Source organism: Biomphalaria glabrata, chromosome 5, assembly GCF_947242115.1.
Source record: "Biomphalaria glabrata chromosome 5, xgBioGlab47.1, whole genome shotgun sequence".
Classification (NCBI taxonomy): domain Eukaryota; kingdom Metazoa; phylum Mollusca; class Gastropoda; family Planorbidae; genus Biomphalaria; species Biomphalaria glabrata.
In genome coordinates, this window is record NC_074715.1 from 31,921,284 (window position 1) to 31,935,837 (window position 14,554).

Sequence of the window (14,554 nt, forward strand, 5' to 3'; positions counted from 1 at the left end):
GTATGCAACTTTAGACCACTGATTCCCAGTGAACATTGATACTGACCATTGGGAAAACTTAGGCTTAGATCACACTAGTTGGAGAGAGACGGTGATTAAGAAAGCTATGGACAGCGAGAAAACATGGGCCTCAGCTCTTGAAGAAAAGCGTGCCACACGTAAAATGGCTAGCTCCTCTACCACCAAGTCGAAAGCCACCTTGACCTGCAATATATGTGGACGGGAGTGTCTCTCCAAAATAGGGCTCCACAGCCATATGAAAAAGTGTTCGAGATGACCCAGAGTCGAGGAGGCCAATATGATTCCCTACCAGTGGTCCTTTACCTATCCCTTAGTCTATTAGACCGTTGGGGCACTATGCAAGACTCGTCGACCGTCTTTCTCCATTCCTCTTCTCAGTCTTAAATTTTGCCATAGTTTGAACCTCTTTCAATGTGGTCTACAATAGTGGACAAATGAATTGGGGATGTAGCAAAGTGGATTTCCTTCAATCAGGTCTTTGACTTTTACTTTGATTTCCCATGAATGGAATGACCTCATACACAAATATATGATTTGAACCTTAGGTAGGCCCTAATTATGTTATTGGAATGAATCATTGTTATTTTTAATTCTAATCAATTCAATAAAGAGCATAATTTTATCTACTTGTAATTAAAATCAAACATGGCTAAATCTAAATGACAGAAATGTAGAAAGTACAGTGTTGATTAATTGAAATTTGACTCATTTCTTCCCTTTTGAACATTTATGAAAAAAAAAAAAAAAGAAAGTTTGTCTCATGGCGCTATGAAACCATTGAAGCTGAAGGATCAGTTAAGATAATTCCATAATGATAAAATAAAGACTTTCACTCAAATATGAAGTTCAGAATTTACGCACACGGTGGACTAAATCTTCGCTTAGACACCAAAGAAGATGTTTAACGAGTGTCAACATCCCATTGCTTATAGCAAAATTCAGAAAGTGTCACACTACAGGCGAAAAATTGATTTAGCAAGATAATAATAATAATAAGGCTTGTCTTCGAGTCCGAAGATTAGTAAGGCATGCAGTATTTCCAGTGGCTGCGCAGTCCCAGCTGTGACCTACATATTTTGCCACTTCCAGGGCAAGCATAACCATTGTCCGCAGGTGGTCAATTTAGATTTTCTTTTCGCCGTCTGCGTTTGTCCTCGGCAGCGGATTTTCTTTTGGTCTCAAATGTGTATCCTGCGTCCTTCGTGAGTGACCTCCAGCTGTCTCGTTCTAAGGCCGCATGCAACCAGGTGCTCTCTTCTATGTCAGCTAAGGAAAGTTGACGCCTAAGCTGGTCTTTGAAGCGTTTCAGTGGGGCGCCCCAGTTACGTCGACTACCTTTTAGCTTACTAAAAAGAGTGCCTTTGGCATACGTTCGCCTCACATACGGGATACGTGCCCTGCCCAGCGTAGATGTCGGACCATAAGAAGTCCCTCTATAACTGCGTTCGCAAGGACATCGCTGTTTGTAGTGCGGTCTTGCCACCGTATGTCCATGATGGAGCGCAATCATCTTTGGTGAAAGCGCTCAAGTAGTCTTAGATGTTTCCTGTATAGTGTCCATGTCTCAGAGCCATATAGAAGGGTTGAGAGAACCACTGAATGGTAGACATTGATTTGTGTAGGCAGGCGGAGTGATTTGTTCCGCCAAACTTTCGCCTGAAGGCGTCCAAAAGCGCTAGTGGCCCTGGCCAGACGGTTATCAATTTCCCTTGAAAGTGAGGCGTCATTTGACACTATACTACTTAGATATGTGAAGTGGTCTACCACGTTAAGGGGCTGTCCGTTTACGGTGATCTTTGGATCTGAGTATGTTTTAGCAACATAGACATATACATATGTCTATGTTTATCAGCCTTAGAAGTTTTTACAAAAATTTGTACCTATCTGAAAATATATTGAAATAATTCCTTTAAGCAACAAAACATTTCAAGATTTTTATTGATCGATGAGTTAAAACTTTTAAAGCTTCTCATCCATTATTTGCAAATGACGTATTTCTCTTTAGCTGGACGAGTCAACTATGCCTGTCGCAATGAAGCATTATTTTTGGAATATTATTCGTTTTATTGTGGATCTAGAAATCCACAAACTGCTATTAGTGAAAAATTTGAAAATGGACACTAAAGACGAATTGACATTACCAACAGCACTGCTGTTTCATGAAAGCATCCTAGGTCTGGGCACTGGCACCACCTTGACATAACACGGAAAGGGACATTGTCAATCTACTGCTAACAAGTAATTTCAAAACAAAATTTGCATTATTAATCACGCAGAAATCGTACACTGAATATTTTTATTTTATTTTATATAGCACATCTTTTATGCTTATAGCATGCTCAGTGTGCTATGGTCCAATCTCTTTTGTAGACCAGATGGGGTTATCTGGGAGATGGTTTTAGTGCTGATTTTATGTGCTCTGCAAACACATCTCTGCTCGAGTCGGGATATCAACTAGTGCTTTCATCGTCGTCGTAAAAGCAGAACACTTTCGAAATGTCTCAGCGCTATCCTTCTTAGTCTGGCGACTGCTCGGGACGGAAGAAAGCTGTCCTTTCAAGAACAGGTCCCTTTTGCGTCCATTCGCTGTATGGAACGCTTCACAAATTCGCGTGTCGCCCTTGCGCATTCTTGTAGATGATATCATGTCCATAGTGGATCTACCACTTCTGAACCCACACTAAGACTCTGGATAAACTCTAGAAGCTATCACTTGCAGCCTGGATAGTTTGACTCTATCGAACAATATATATATATAATATATATATATATATATATATTGTTGTAACCCTGCCTTGCACCAGTGCTTGAGGTGCGCACTAGCGCACTAGTGAACGTAAACAGGAAGAGACTAGGAGAGAGATAATAACATTGCATCAGGGATTGTGAAGAGTCTGAATGTTTGGAAACTAAGAAGCCAGCTTTTGGTGCTGCCTGAAGGTTGTAGAAGGGACCTGGAGCGAAGCGGGGAAGGCTGTCGTTGGTCCACATTCGGGTTGCTGTCTAAAGGACTGGTAAATTAGTAGAAAGACTCTGAGGAAGCTGAAGGATGCTATGTGTTTGTCCTAGTGAATAAACACCTGTATTTATTTCCTGTTACACTGTGTTGAGTTGCATGCCTATTCGTTGAGTGCCTAACCCAGAGAGTTACAACAATTGGTATCAGAAGTGGGATTTGGGCAGCTCAACGAAAGGAAAGAATGGCAACGCTTAGGAAGCTAGATGAACTTAGCTGTAAACATTTAAAAGAGGAGCTCCGAGCCAGGGAGCTGAGGATCTTCTGTGCCACAGAAAAGATGAGAGAACGCCTTCGACAAGCCTTGCTGGACGAAGATGAAGATCCGGACTCGTATCTGTTCGAAGTACAACCAGATATCAGAGAGCTCATGAATACCGTGACAGATCAGATGAACTCGTTCCAGGTACAGCTAAAAGAGGTCAACGAGCAGATCTGTACCATGATTAAACAGATAGGTATCAGTACCTCGCTGAACAAGACTGATGATACGTTTGATACCGTGATGAGCAAGACCGACGATCAGATGGCTACCATGTCGACAGGTATAAACAATCCGTTACTCAACGGAGACGCCGTTGATGGTGGCGCTGTCTATGACTGTAATAGTGAGCCGTGCAAGCTTGGCTCCTACGACAAGAATCCTAACATTTGTTGTGAAAGCACTGAGCACAGATCTGATCATGCTATCGTGATTCCTGCCTACACTCAGACGTTGAACAATAACTGTGATGACGGGACCTCCTCAAGGGGAGAATTCAAGCACCGGAAGACCTGCCAACTAAGTATTTGTCCTGATACCAGTATCAGCAAGAGAAGCGCTGATGGTGGTACAGCAGATGGACACATAGGACGTTGTAAACGTGCCCCACAGATATCTCTTTCAGACAAGCTTAAAGATTATACCGTGTTTGACAACCTGGCCTCCTGGGGGCCCACGGCACATCGAGAAAGCCTGCTGGAGCAACGTGTAAGACAAATGGTCTTGATGACCTACGCTATGACATCCACTGCATCGCTTCTTGCCATGAGTCTGCCGTCGGTGGTAACTAAGAGAAAGGCCAGACAACGAAAACGACTTCCCCTTAACCAAAGGCAGGTCAATTGGAGCAGAAGGAGAAAGCGGCACCTGCAGAGAGCAGTGTGGATTGCTTTGTGGGGAGCACGATCAATGCAATCTGTGACTCCCACTGACCGACCTCCACCTGCACTGGCCAACCGTGAACATGTTTCTTTTCGGGACGAAAAGACTAAGGTGGGGGTAGTGTTGTAACCCTGCCTTGCACCAGTGCTTGAGGTGCGCACTAGCGCACTAGTGAACGTAAACAGGAAGAGACTAGGAGAGAGATAATAACATTGCATCAGGGATTGTGAAGAGTCTGAATGTTTGGAAACTAAGAAGCCAGCTTTTGGTGCTGCCTGAAGGTTGTAGAAGGGACCTGGAGCGAAGCGGGGAAGGCTGTCGTTGGTCCACATTCGGGTTGCTGTCTAAAGGACTGGTAAATTAGTAGAAAGACTCTGAGGAAGCTGAAGGATGCTATGTGTTTGTCCTAGTGAATAAACACCTGTATTTATTTCCTGTTACACTGTGTTGAGTTGCATGCCTATTCGTTGAGTGCCTAACCCAGAGAGTTACAACAATATATATATATATATATATATATAGGGAGTTATGTAGACCTACTTGCTCCCATTCAGTTTGCTATCTTCTTTGGCGCAATGCCAAGTCAAATCAGGCAGCGAAGAAATCCCCAATATTAGGCCTAAGTGTCTATCAAGCAGTGGTCCTTTCAACCCTTCTATATGAATCCGCGATATGGATGCTATACAGAAAGTATCAGAAAGCAACTAAGATTTGAACTCTTTCACCAAAGATGTCTGCGCTCCATCATGGGCATACGTTGGCAAGACCGCACTACAAATAACGATGTATTAGCGAATGATGTGTATGGACAGTATAGACTATAGAGGGACTGCTTATACTTCGACAAGTACGCTGTATGTGGAAAGACAGTATGCCAAAGGCAGTGCTTTTTTAATCAGCTGATACAGAGGACAGCGGAAATATGTGTTAATATTAGAAGATATTACGTCATTGTTTGTTGTCTATGTTTTATGCGAAAGCAAAGAATCGGACGGAAATAAAAGTTAGTTATATATGTCTACCTTGATAAAGACAGTCTCGTTATTATCATTATTAATTAGTAACGTCTACAGTAATTTATTATTAATCTGTGACTACAGAACATGGTGTCAGATTTGGTGTTAGATTAGGTGTCAAATCTAGTGTCACATTGCTTTAAAGTGCTGGTAACAGGAAGATTTAGATCTAGTGGTTTCTAAATTGCTAAAAGTACATTTTATTTGTGGTGTCGTTAGTTCATATTGTTAGATCTAGATCTAGACATAGAATCTAGAATCTGTACGAATAATGGAATTATTCGATCCTCCTAAACCGTTGTCACTAGACGGTAATCTATCTGAAAGATGGAAAAAATGGAGACAAAGTTTTGAACTGTTTATGGTCGCCACTGAAAAGAATACGAAGCCCGAGCCAGTGAAGAAAGCTTTATTGTTACACCTGATCGGTGAACCCGCTCGCGACATCTACAATACTTTTCAAGTATGTGAAGATGAGACTGTAGACAAAGTAATTGAAAGGTTTCAGAATCATTTTTTGCCTAAGTCCAACACTGTGTATGACAGATTTAAATTATTTTCAAGAAAGCAGAACGACGGAGAAACGTTTGAACAGTATTATACTGAGTTAAAGAATTTGGCAAAAGAATGCAAGTTTGACAACCTTCGAGATGAACTCATCAGAGATCGATTGGTATGTGGCATACAGTCGGATCGAGTGAGAGAGAGACTTCTGAGAGATGTAGACTTAACTTTAGAGAAAGCAGCAAGCATAATTCGTGCTGACGAGCATACCCAGAACCAAATAATAGATATGAAAGGACTACATGTGGATGCTGCTAATAAATTAAAGAAGACAGAAGATAGAAAGCCAGTCAAAACCTCACAGGAAAAAATGGCAAAGAATCATGTAACAAGTTTCATTAGAGATTGCAGATCTTGTGGTGGATCTCATGGAAAATACAATTGCCCAGCATTCGGACAGACATGCCGAAAATGTAAAAAAAGAAATCACTTCGCTGTAAAATGTCGTTCGAAACATTTCAAAGCTGTTGATTTACTGGAAGATGAAAGTCAGTCAAGCCAAGTAAATGAGTTGTGGTTTGAGGCAATTGGTACTGACAACAATGTCAAAGTTTGGATGGTTGATGTCAATATTATGGGAAAAATAGTCAAAATGAAGATTGACACAGGAGCACAAGCTAATGTGATATCAGAGTCAACGTGGAACAATTTAGAAACTGATACTCAGTTAAAGAATTCAAATACTACACTACGAGCATTGGGGGATGAAGCATTAGAAATGAAGGGAGTTGCATCGGTCACATTTAAAGTCGGCGATGTAGAAGTTAAAGATGATATGTACGTGATCAAGAAAAGTATAAATCCTATACTAGGTCTGAAGACATCTATTGCTTTAAAACTAATTGAGGCAAAGAGAAATGTCGAAGTACACGATGTCAAGCAACAAAATGAAGTTCCACGAGTGTTGATGAAAAAATATACTCAAGTATTCGAAGGGCTCGGTACATACAAAATGAAATATCACATTAAACTGACGTCAGATGCAAAACCAGTTATTCAATGTGCGCGCAGAGTTGCACCATCACTCTATGAAGAATTAAAAAGAAAACTCACACAAATGCAACAAGATGGAGTGATCACAGAAGTTGATGAACCAACAGAATGGGTTCATAACTTGGTTATAGCAAAGAAGAAAGATAATTCTTTGAGGTTGTGTTTAGATCCCCGAGAACTGAACAAATATATAATGAGAGAACATTTCACTATACCAACATTTGATCAAATCAATAGTTCACTGGGAGTAGCAAAAGTGTTTAGTATACTTGATCAAAAGGATGCATATTGGCAAGTTGAGCTGGATGAACCAAGCTCTTATTTATGTACATTCAATACTCCGTTTGGAAGATACAGATTCTTAAGAATGCCTTTTGGTATATCCTCAGCTAGTGAAGTATTACAGAAACGTGCTTATCAAGTATTCGGAGACATCCCAGGTGTACATATTATGTCAGATGACATGCTGATTGCAGCAAAAGATGAAAAAGAACATGATCAAATTTTTGAAAATGTTCTGGAGAGAGCTAGAAAGAACAATGTAAAGTTCAACAAGAACAAGATACAATATAAACTTTCTGGTGTTAATTATCTCGGAAGACTAATTGGAGCAGATGGTATTCGTCCAGATCCAGCTAAAATCAAAGCAATAATGGAGATGCCAGCACCAAAAGATCGAACAGGAATTCAAAGACTGCTAGGGATGTTGAACTTTCTGTCAAGTTTCATTCCAAACATGTCCACAATTACCAGTCCATTGCGTGAATTGCTAAAGAAAGATGTATTGTGGCAGTGAAATGCAGAGCAAGAAAATGCTTTCCAACTAATAAAGAAAACACTTAGTGAAGCTCCAGTTCTGCAATTGTTTAACCCTGAAAAGCCAGTTACTATTCAGTGTGACGCTTCTTCTAAAGGGTTGGGAGCATGTTTAATGCAAGAAGATAAACGAGTTGCGTATACGTCAAGATCATTGACAGAAACAGAGTGTAGATATGCACAAATAGAAAAGGAAATGTTAGCTATAGTGTTTGCAGCTGAACATTTTCACCATTATATTTTTGGAAGAACTGTGACTGTACAATCAGATCACAAACCTTTGCAAACTATTGTGACTAAGCCTTTACATAAGATTTCACCAAGACTTCAGTTGATGATGTTAAGACTGTTGAGATATCAATTAACAGTAACTTACACTCCAGGTTCAAAAATGCAAATAGCTGATACGTTATCGCGTGCGTACATCAATGGTCAAGAACAATCAAATTCAAATGATGACATGGTTATGAGAATTCATAGCGCAACAGCACAGTTTCCGGGAAGTGATCAGAAGATTATTGAATTTAGAAGGAAAACTGAATCTGATGCTAAATTAAAACTTGTAATGAATTATGTCAGAGAAGGTTGGCCAAAGATAAAAACTCAAGTTCATGAAACAGTGAAAGTGTATTGGTCATTTAAAGACAGTATTCATGAAGAGAATGGAATATTGTTTTATGAGAACAGAATTATAATTCCTTCAAGTATGAGAAATGAAATTCTCGACAAGTTGCACATAGGTCATTTTGGTCTTGAGAAAACCAGATCGAAGGCAAAACAGAGTGTGTTTTGGCCAGGATTGTCCAAAGATATTTTTTCGACAATAATGAAATGCGCAACATGTGCAACGTTCAAAAGAAATAATGTGAAGGAAAAATTGCTACCTCATGCTGTACCAGACAGACCATGGAAAAAGGTTGCGACAGATTTGTTTGAATGGCGAAACAATGACTATTTGCTAGTTGTGGACTATTTCTCTAAATACCCTGAAATAAAACGACTGGAGAACAAAACAGCTGAATGTGTTATCAGGGCAATGAAAGGTATTTTTGCTAGACATGGCATACCAGAAGAAATAGTGAGCGACAATATGCCATTCAATAGCTATCAATATAGAGAGTTTGCTTCTGAATGGGGTTTCAAGATAACAACATCAAGTCCCAGATACCCTCAATCAAATAGACAAAGTGAGGTGTATGTTGGTATCGTAAAGCAGATATTCAACAAAGCATACAAAAGTGGGAAAGATCCATATCTCGCTATGCTCGAGTATAGAAATACTCCGATAAGCGGACTGCTTTATTCGCCATCACAACTGCTGATGAGTAGAAGACTCAGGGACATCATTCCAACTGATCCCAAACTATTGAAACCATCGGTAGCTGAAAATGCAGAGACATTACTCAACGAACGACAGAGGAAAAGCAAAGTGAGGTACGATGCAAAAGCAAGGTTACCTAAAGACTACTCTGTCGGGGAGAAGGTGAGAGTTCGTCTAGGACAAACATGGCAGAAAGCAGTCGTCATTAAGAAGCATCCATCACCCAGATCTTACATCATAAAGACAAATGATGGGAAAACATACAGACGAAATCAACGGTTTTTAAACAAGAGCTACGAAGAAGACATCTCTGGGTACTATGACACCGACGAAGACAATGATCAGCAAACTGTTAGAACAAAAGAAACAGACAATTATAAACCAACATCTAGAGAACTTGCTGTGCCGGTCAAGACAACCAGAAGTGGTCGAGTTGTCAAAATTCCTTGTAAATATAAGTATTAAGAACTTTAAAAGGAAGGATGTGATAATAGCTTCAAAAGGAAGGATGTGTTAATATTAGAAGATATTACGTCATTGTTTGTTGTCTATGTTTTATGCGAAAGCAAAGAATCGGACGGAAATAAAAGTTAGTTATATATGTCTACCTTGATAAAGACAGTCTCGTTATTATCATTATTAATTAGTAACGTCTACAGTAATTTATTATTAATCTGTGACTACAGAACCAAAACCGACCAGCTGTGGCAAAATATGTAGATCACATCTTGAACTGCGTAGTCACGAGAAATACTTTACTCCTTAACTCTTTCTCTCCAAACTGACGGTACCAGCGTTGATTCCACCAGAATGTGATAAATAATTACGGAGTCAAAGAGTTAATTTTCAGACTCGAAGATAGACCTTATTATTATTATATGCTAGCTTTACAGACCGGCTCCACCCGTTGATTTGTTCATTACCTATATATTGTTTATTTTGGCCAACCCCCCCCCTTTTTATTATTTTCTTTTTTTTTTCTCTTTCCATAAAACGGCCAGCGCATTTTAACGATCCTAGAAACATATTTTGATTTCTCTAATGTTACGTTAAATTGAGCCAATGTATGCGTGATTATTTCTCGTCACATTCTCGCTCAATTTGAATATGCTTTGTTCGTGTGAAAAATTAAATGTAGGCCTACTGATTCTTATCAAAATTCACATTTCCCAACTTACACTGACAATAAATAGAGCAAATGAAATAAACTGTATCTCTTTATCTATCAGAGATATACAACAACAACAAAAAAAAAGAGTGGTTCGGTTGAGGTTGTCACATCTCGCCCCACACTGGGGTAAGTTGACACAGGGTATGGGGTACAAAGTCACACACATCAGCTGAGTTTGATGCCTCAAAAAGCTATAAACAAAATGAATCCAGACTCTTGCATTGGTTCGATTATCTGCTCGTTTTGAAAGAATGACATATACACGAGGATGGTCTGAAATACTTTCGACCTAACAATGAAACCTGAAGTTTGTTTGTCCTTCCAATTAATTTCTGTTTCTCTACGTAATATTCTTTTAGATCTATGCACACATCTCTCGGATGTTCCCACCTCTCCAATAGAGCATCTTTCCTAACGCAAAATGTTGCTCTCGGAGGACGGAGATTAATGATAGCCATCACCTTTGTAAACATCTGTTTCATGGAGATAGACATGCCGGTACTATTTAGTTATTCGTATCCATAGAATAGACATGCCGGTACTATTTAGTTATTAGTATCCATAGAATAGAATACATAAAATATTGATGAACTCATGAAATTGTCATTCAAATAATGTTTTCATCATGCTTCGTCATGATTGGGGTCAAAAGTCACAGCTGAACTCCACCCTGTGGGATCATTTGCACAATAATTTTCAGAACATTAAATCCATTACTTATTTTTTTATTTTGATCAATCAAGCTGAGCTTTAAGACTTTAAGAATAAGAGCCATTAGAATGTGAACGATGTGTAACTTGTGCAGAGGCCTATATTAAGACATAGTCTAAAGTTGAACAATTGTTTCAATATTACATGTGCTTCAGAACAAAATTACACACAGAATCAGCTCACTTTCAAACATATCAAAACAATCTAGCAGAGGCCTATATTAAGACATAGTCTAAAGTTGAACAATTGTTTCAATATTACATGTGCTTCAGAACAAAATTACACACAGAATCAGCTCACTTTCAAACATACCAAAACAATCTAGCAGAGGCCTATATTAAGACATAGTCTAAAGTTGAACAATTGTTTCAATATTACATGTGCTTCAGAACAAAACGACACACAGAATCAGCTCTCACTTTCAAACATATCAAAACAATCTAGCAGAAAAATTGAAAGAATTGAAAAAAATAGAACATTGGTAAATACTAGAAAAAAAAAACCGCATTGAAAAACTGAATAAAGGCAAAAAACTTAAAAATCTCTAGATATTTACCAAGATATGTTTCGGAATATCTACAGTACTAATCTAGATGTATATATTTTTTAGGTCCTATTGTATATATCTATTTTCCCTTTGGTACTGATGTTCAAAAAGTTACGCGATAAGAAAGGGGACGCAATGGAAGTCTTTTTTTTTTTTTGAGAAAAAAAATTGGTTATATTTGCATTGTAGTTATTTTATATTTTAGTATTAATTAGGCGAAATTTTAAAACAAATTAAATTATTATTTATGTGACCTGGTTTTATCGTAAGCCTACAAGTAAAACTTTTCTACGTTAGCAGCAAGATGATTTGAAAATTTTTGTTGTTTTTTTTAAGAAAAAAAAAAGCCCTTTCAACAACGTGAGTCCACCCCGTTTTTACAGCAGTACGAACCAATTTCTCTCGACTAACGTACAATCGTACTATTGACGTTTTTTTGCGTGAACAGAACAGGCCCTCTACAAGACGCCTTTCTAAAGATGAGGATGATCATAAGAATACTGCAGCTTTCCTCAAGCTGTGGTGGGAGGCACCACATGGAAGAGGGGACGACGTTCTTTCATGAGGGCACAAAGTCCTGACCAATGGGGATTGGATGAAGCACTTAAATAACTTTACACGGGTAAAATTTTAAAAGTTGTCTGTTCATTGTAATTATAAATCAAATTTTGAATAGTATCAATGTTTAAAACGTTAAAATATTGTAAGATAAAGACTTAGCTGGCGTCAAATGCTCATGTAACCAACTGAGCTAACCTCACCGAGTTACACCGACTCTAGTGACGCCACTGCTATGTAGTACCAGCATGGGCGTAGCCAGGGGGGGGGGGTTGGGATTCAACCCCCCCCCTTCGAAATGAAATCCCCCCCGGGGGGGCGGTGACGGACTTTAGTGACTGATTTTTTGCTTTGCTTTTCTTTATTTTAGGTGAGATTTTAATATTAAACCATCAATTGCCCCTGCGCAGCAAAGGGGGTTTGCCAAGGGGGTTTTGAGTTGAAAACCCCTAACAGGGGGTTTTGAGTTGAAAACCCCTAACAGGGGATTTTGAGTTTACAACCCCTACCAGGGGTTTTGAGTTTGAAACCTCCCTACCAGGGGTTTTTGCAGTTAAATCCACCTCTTCTATAAAACAAAATACACACAAAATGCAAACGATAACCCCCAAAGGAAGATTTTGATTTTAAAATCCCTCCAAAATTTACGATAGACCCCCTCTTCAATATGAAAAAAAAAAGGAAATTATGCACTCAAAATGTTATGAGCGTAGCTAAATGGGTTTTGACTCAGTTTTAAGTTTAAACTCCCCACCAGTGGAGTTTGAAGCTAAAAAATACATCTTCAATAAAAAAAAAAAAGCAAATTACACACTCTAAAATCTAAGAGCGTAGCCATAAGGGTTTTGAGTTTAAACCCCCCGCCAGCGGGGTTTGAAGCTTAAAAATACATCTTCAATGTAAAAAAAATGCAAATTACGCACTCAAAATGCATGAGCGTTGCCAAAAGGGGTTTTGAGTTTATATCCCCCTTCACAAGGGTTTGATGCTAAAAAATACCTCTTCAATATAAAAAAAGCTAATTACACACAAAAATTATTTGAGCGTAGCCAAGCCAATTGGGGGTTTTGATTTAAACTCCTTTCCTCCAGATGGTTTTGAGTTTACAATCCCCCTACAGAGCGTTTTGAGGTGGAAAACCTCTATCTTCAATATTACTCTAAAGCAAACTACAGTTACCAAATTCTATGATCGTAGCTAAATGGGGTTTTGAATTTAAAAAAACAACAACAAAGTCCTAAGATTTTTAGTTTAAGACTAAGACTAAGACTGCTTTATTGATCCTTACGGAAATTTGTTGTGATTACAAGGACTCGTTTCTCATATAAAGACAACACAACAGAAACATACACATAAATACAACAGACACAACGTAAAGAGTTCATTCAGCGACTACACACAGGTAAATGGTGCATTCCATGTTCCCTGATCAATGAGTGGCGGTGATAGAGTCTGACCGAGTGAGGTACGAACGAGTTTTTGTACCGCTCCGTTCTTGTTTTGATTGACAGCAGTCGCCCACTTCGCGACGACCTGGCGTAGTTCTGATGGAGCGGGTGGCCGTTGTCTTCCAAGATTTTTTCGATTTTTCTTAGGCACGTTTGTTCAAAAAGTTCCTTTAAATGTGGTAATGTTGTGACTGTAATTTTTGATGCTTTTTTAATGATGTTTTTTAGACCTCTAACAGATTATTTTGACGATAAAACTTCACTTTTCGATATAAAATCTAAAGCAAACTACAGTCACCCAATTCCAAGAGCGTATCCAAGAGAGGTTACACATTTCTACCAGTGGCGGGGCTCCATTAATAAAGTGCAGTGAATAGTCATCTGCCGAAATTGAAAAACACTAAATGTGGCTCAACAAAGATGGCTAAGACAGATTTTAGGAGTCAGTTATTGAGATCGGGTCTAAATCAAGGAAATCCTATGCCGAACTGGGAGTCGACCCCTTAGTAAAATTGTGACTGTGTGTCGCATGAGGTTTGCGGGACATGTTCTCCGACAAAATAAATTACGCATAATAAGATTTACGATGACATCCTAGTACAACTTGGCGCCACACATTCATGGAGGTCCTCGGAGCAAGTGGGAAGAGGCTTCAGAAATTACCAGTGACAGATTTTTGTGGAAACAGCTTGACGGCAAATGAGCCGAACGGCGCGGCAGGGTCTTAGTCAGTAAAAATAGCACATAAATTTTTTAAATAAAACTTTTTAATAGCAGGAAAATGCACTGTAGATACCTCAGAATATTATATTACCCTCCACCCACGGACCGTATTTATTTCTATATCTTTAATTAGATCTAGAGTATTCTAGAGTGTAAGAGATTCTAGATTTAGACCCCTAACTACTCTAAGAGTCTACGGACTTTAGATCTACGTCATATGGTTAGTGATTATGAATAATAAAATTGTTTCGGACTTTGAACTTCTTTTAAGTTTATTTCTATTTCATTAAAAACCTTTACTTTTGCCCAGAAACAGAATAACACATTATTTTTGATAATTTTATTTTGTTCAATATATAAAACCATAGCAGTAACAATTAGAGATATAATGTTTTTGAAATATCATTTTATTTGCATTTTTTAAACATGAATTTTTTTTGGTGCATTTTTGTTTTAGAGAAAGATTTATTTTTGGTTTTATCTGCTATTTTGTTTTTTTATACAG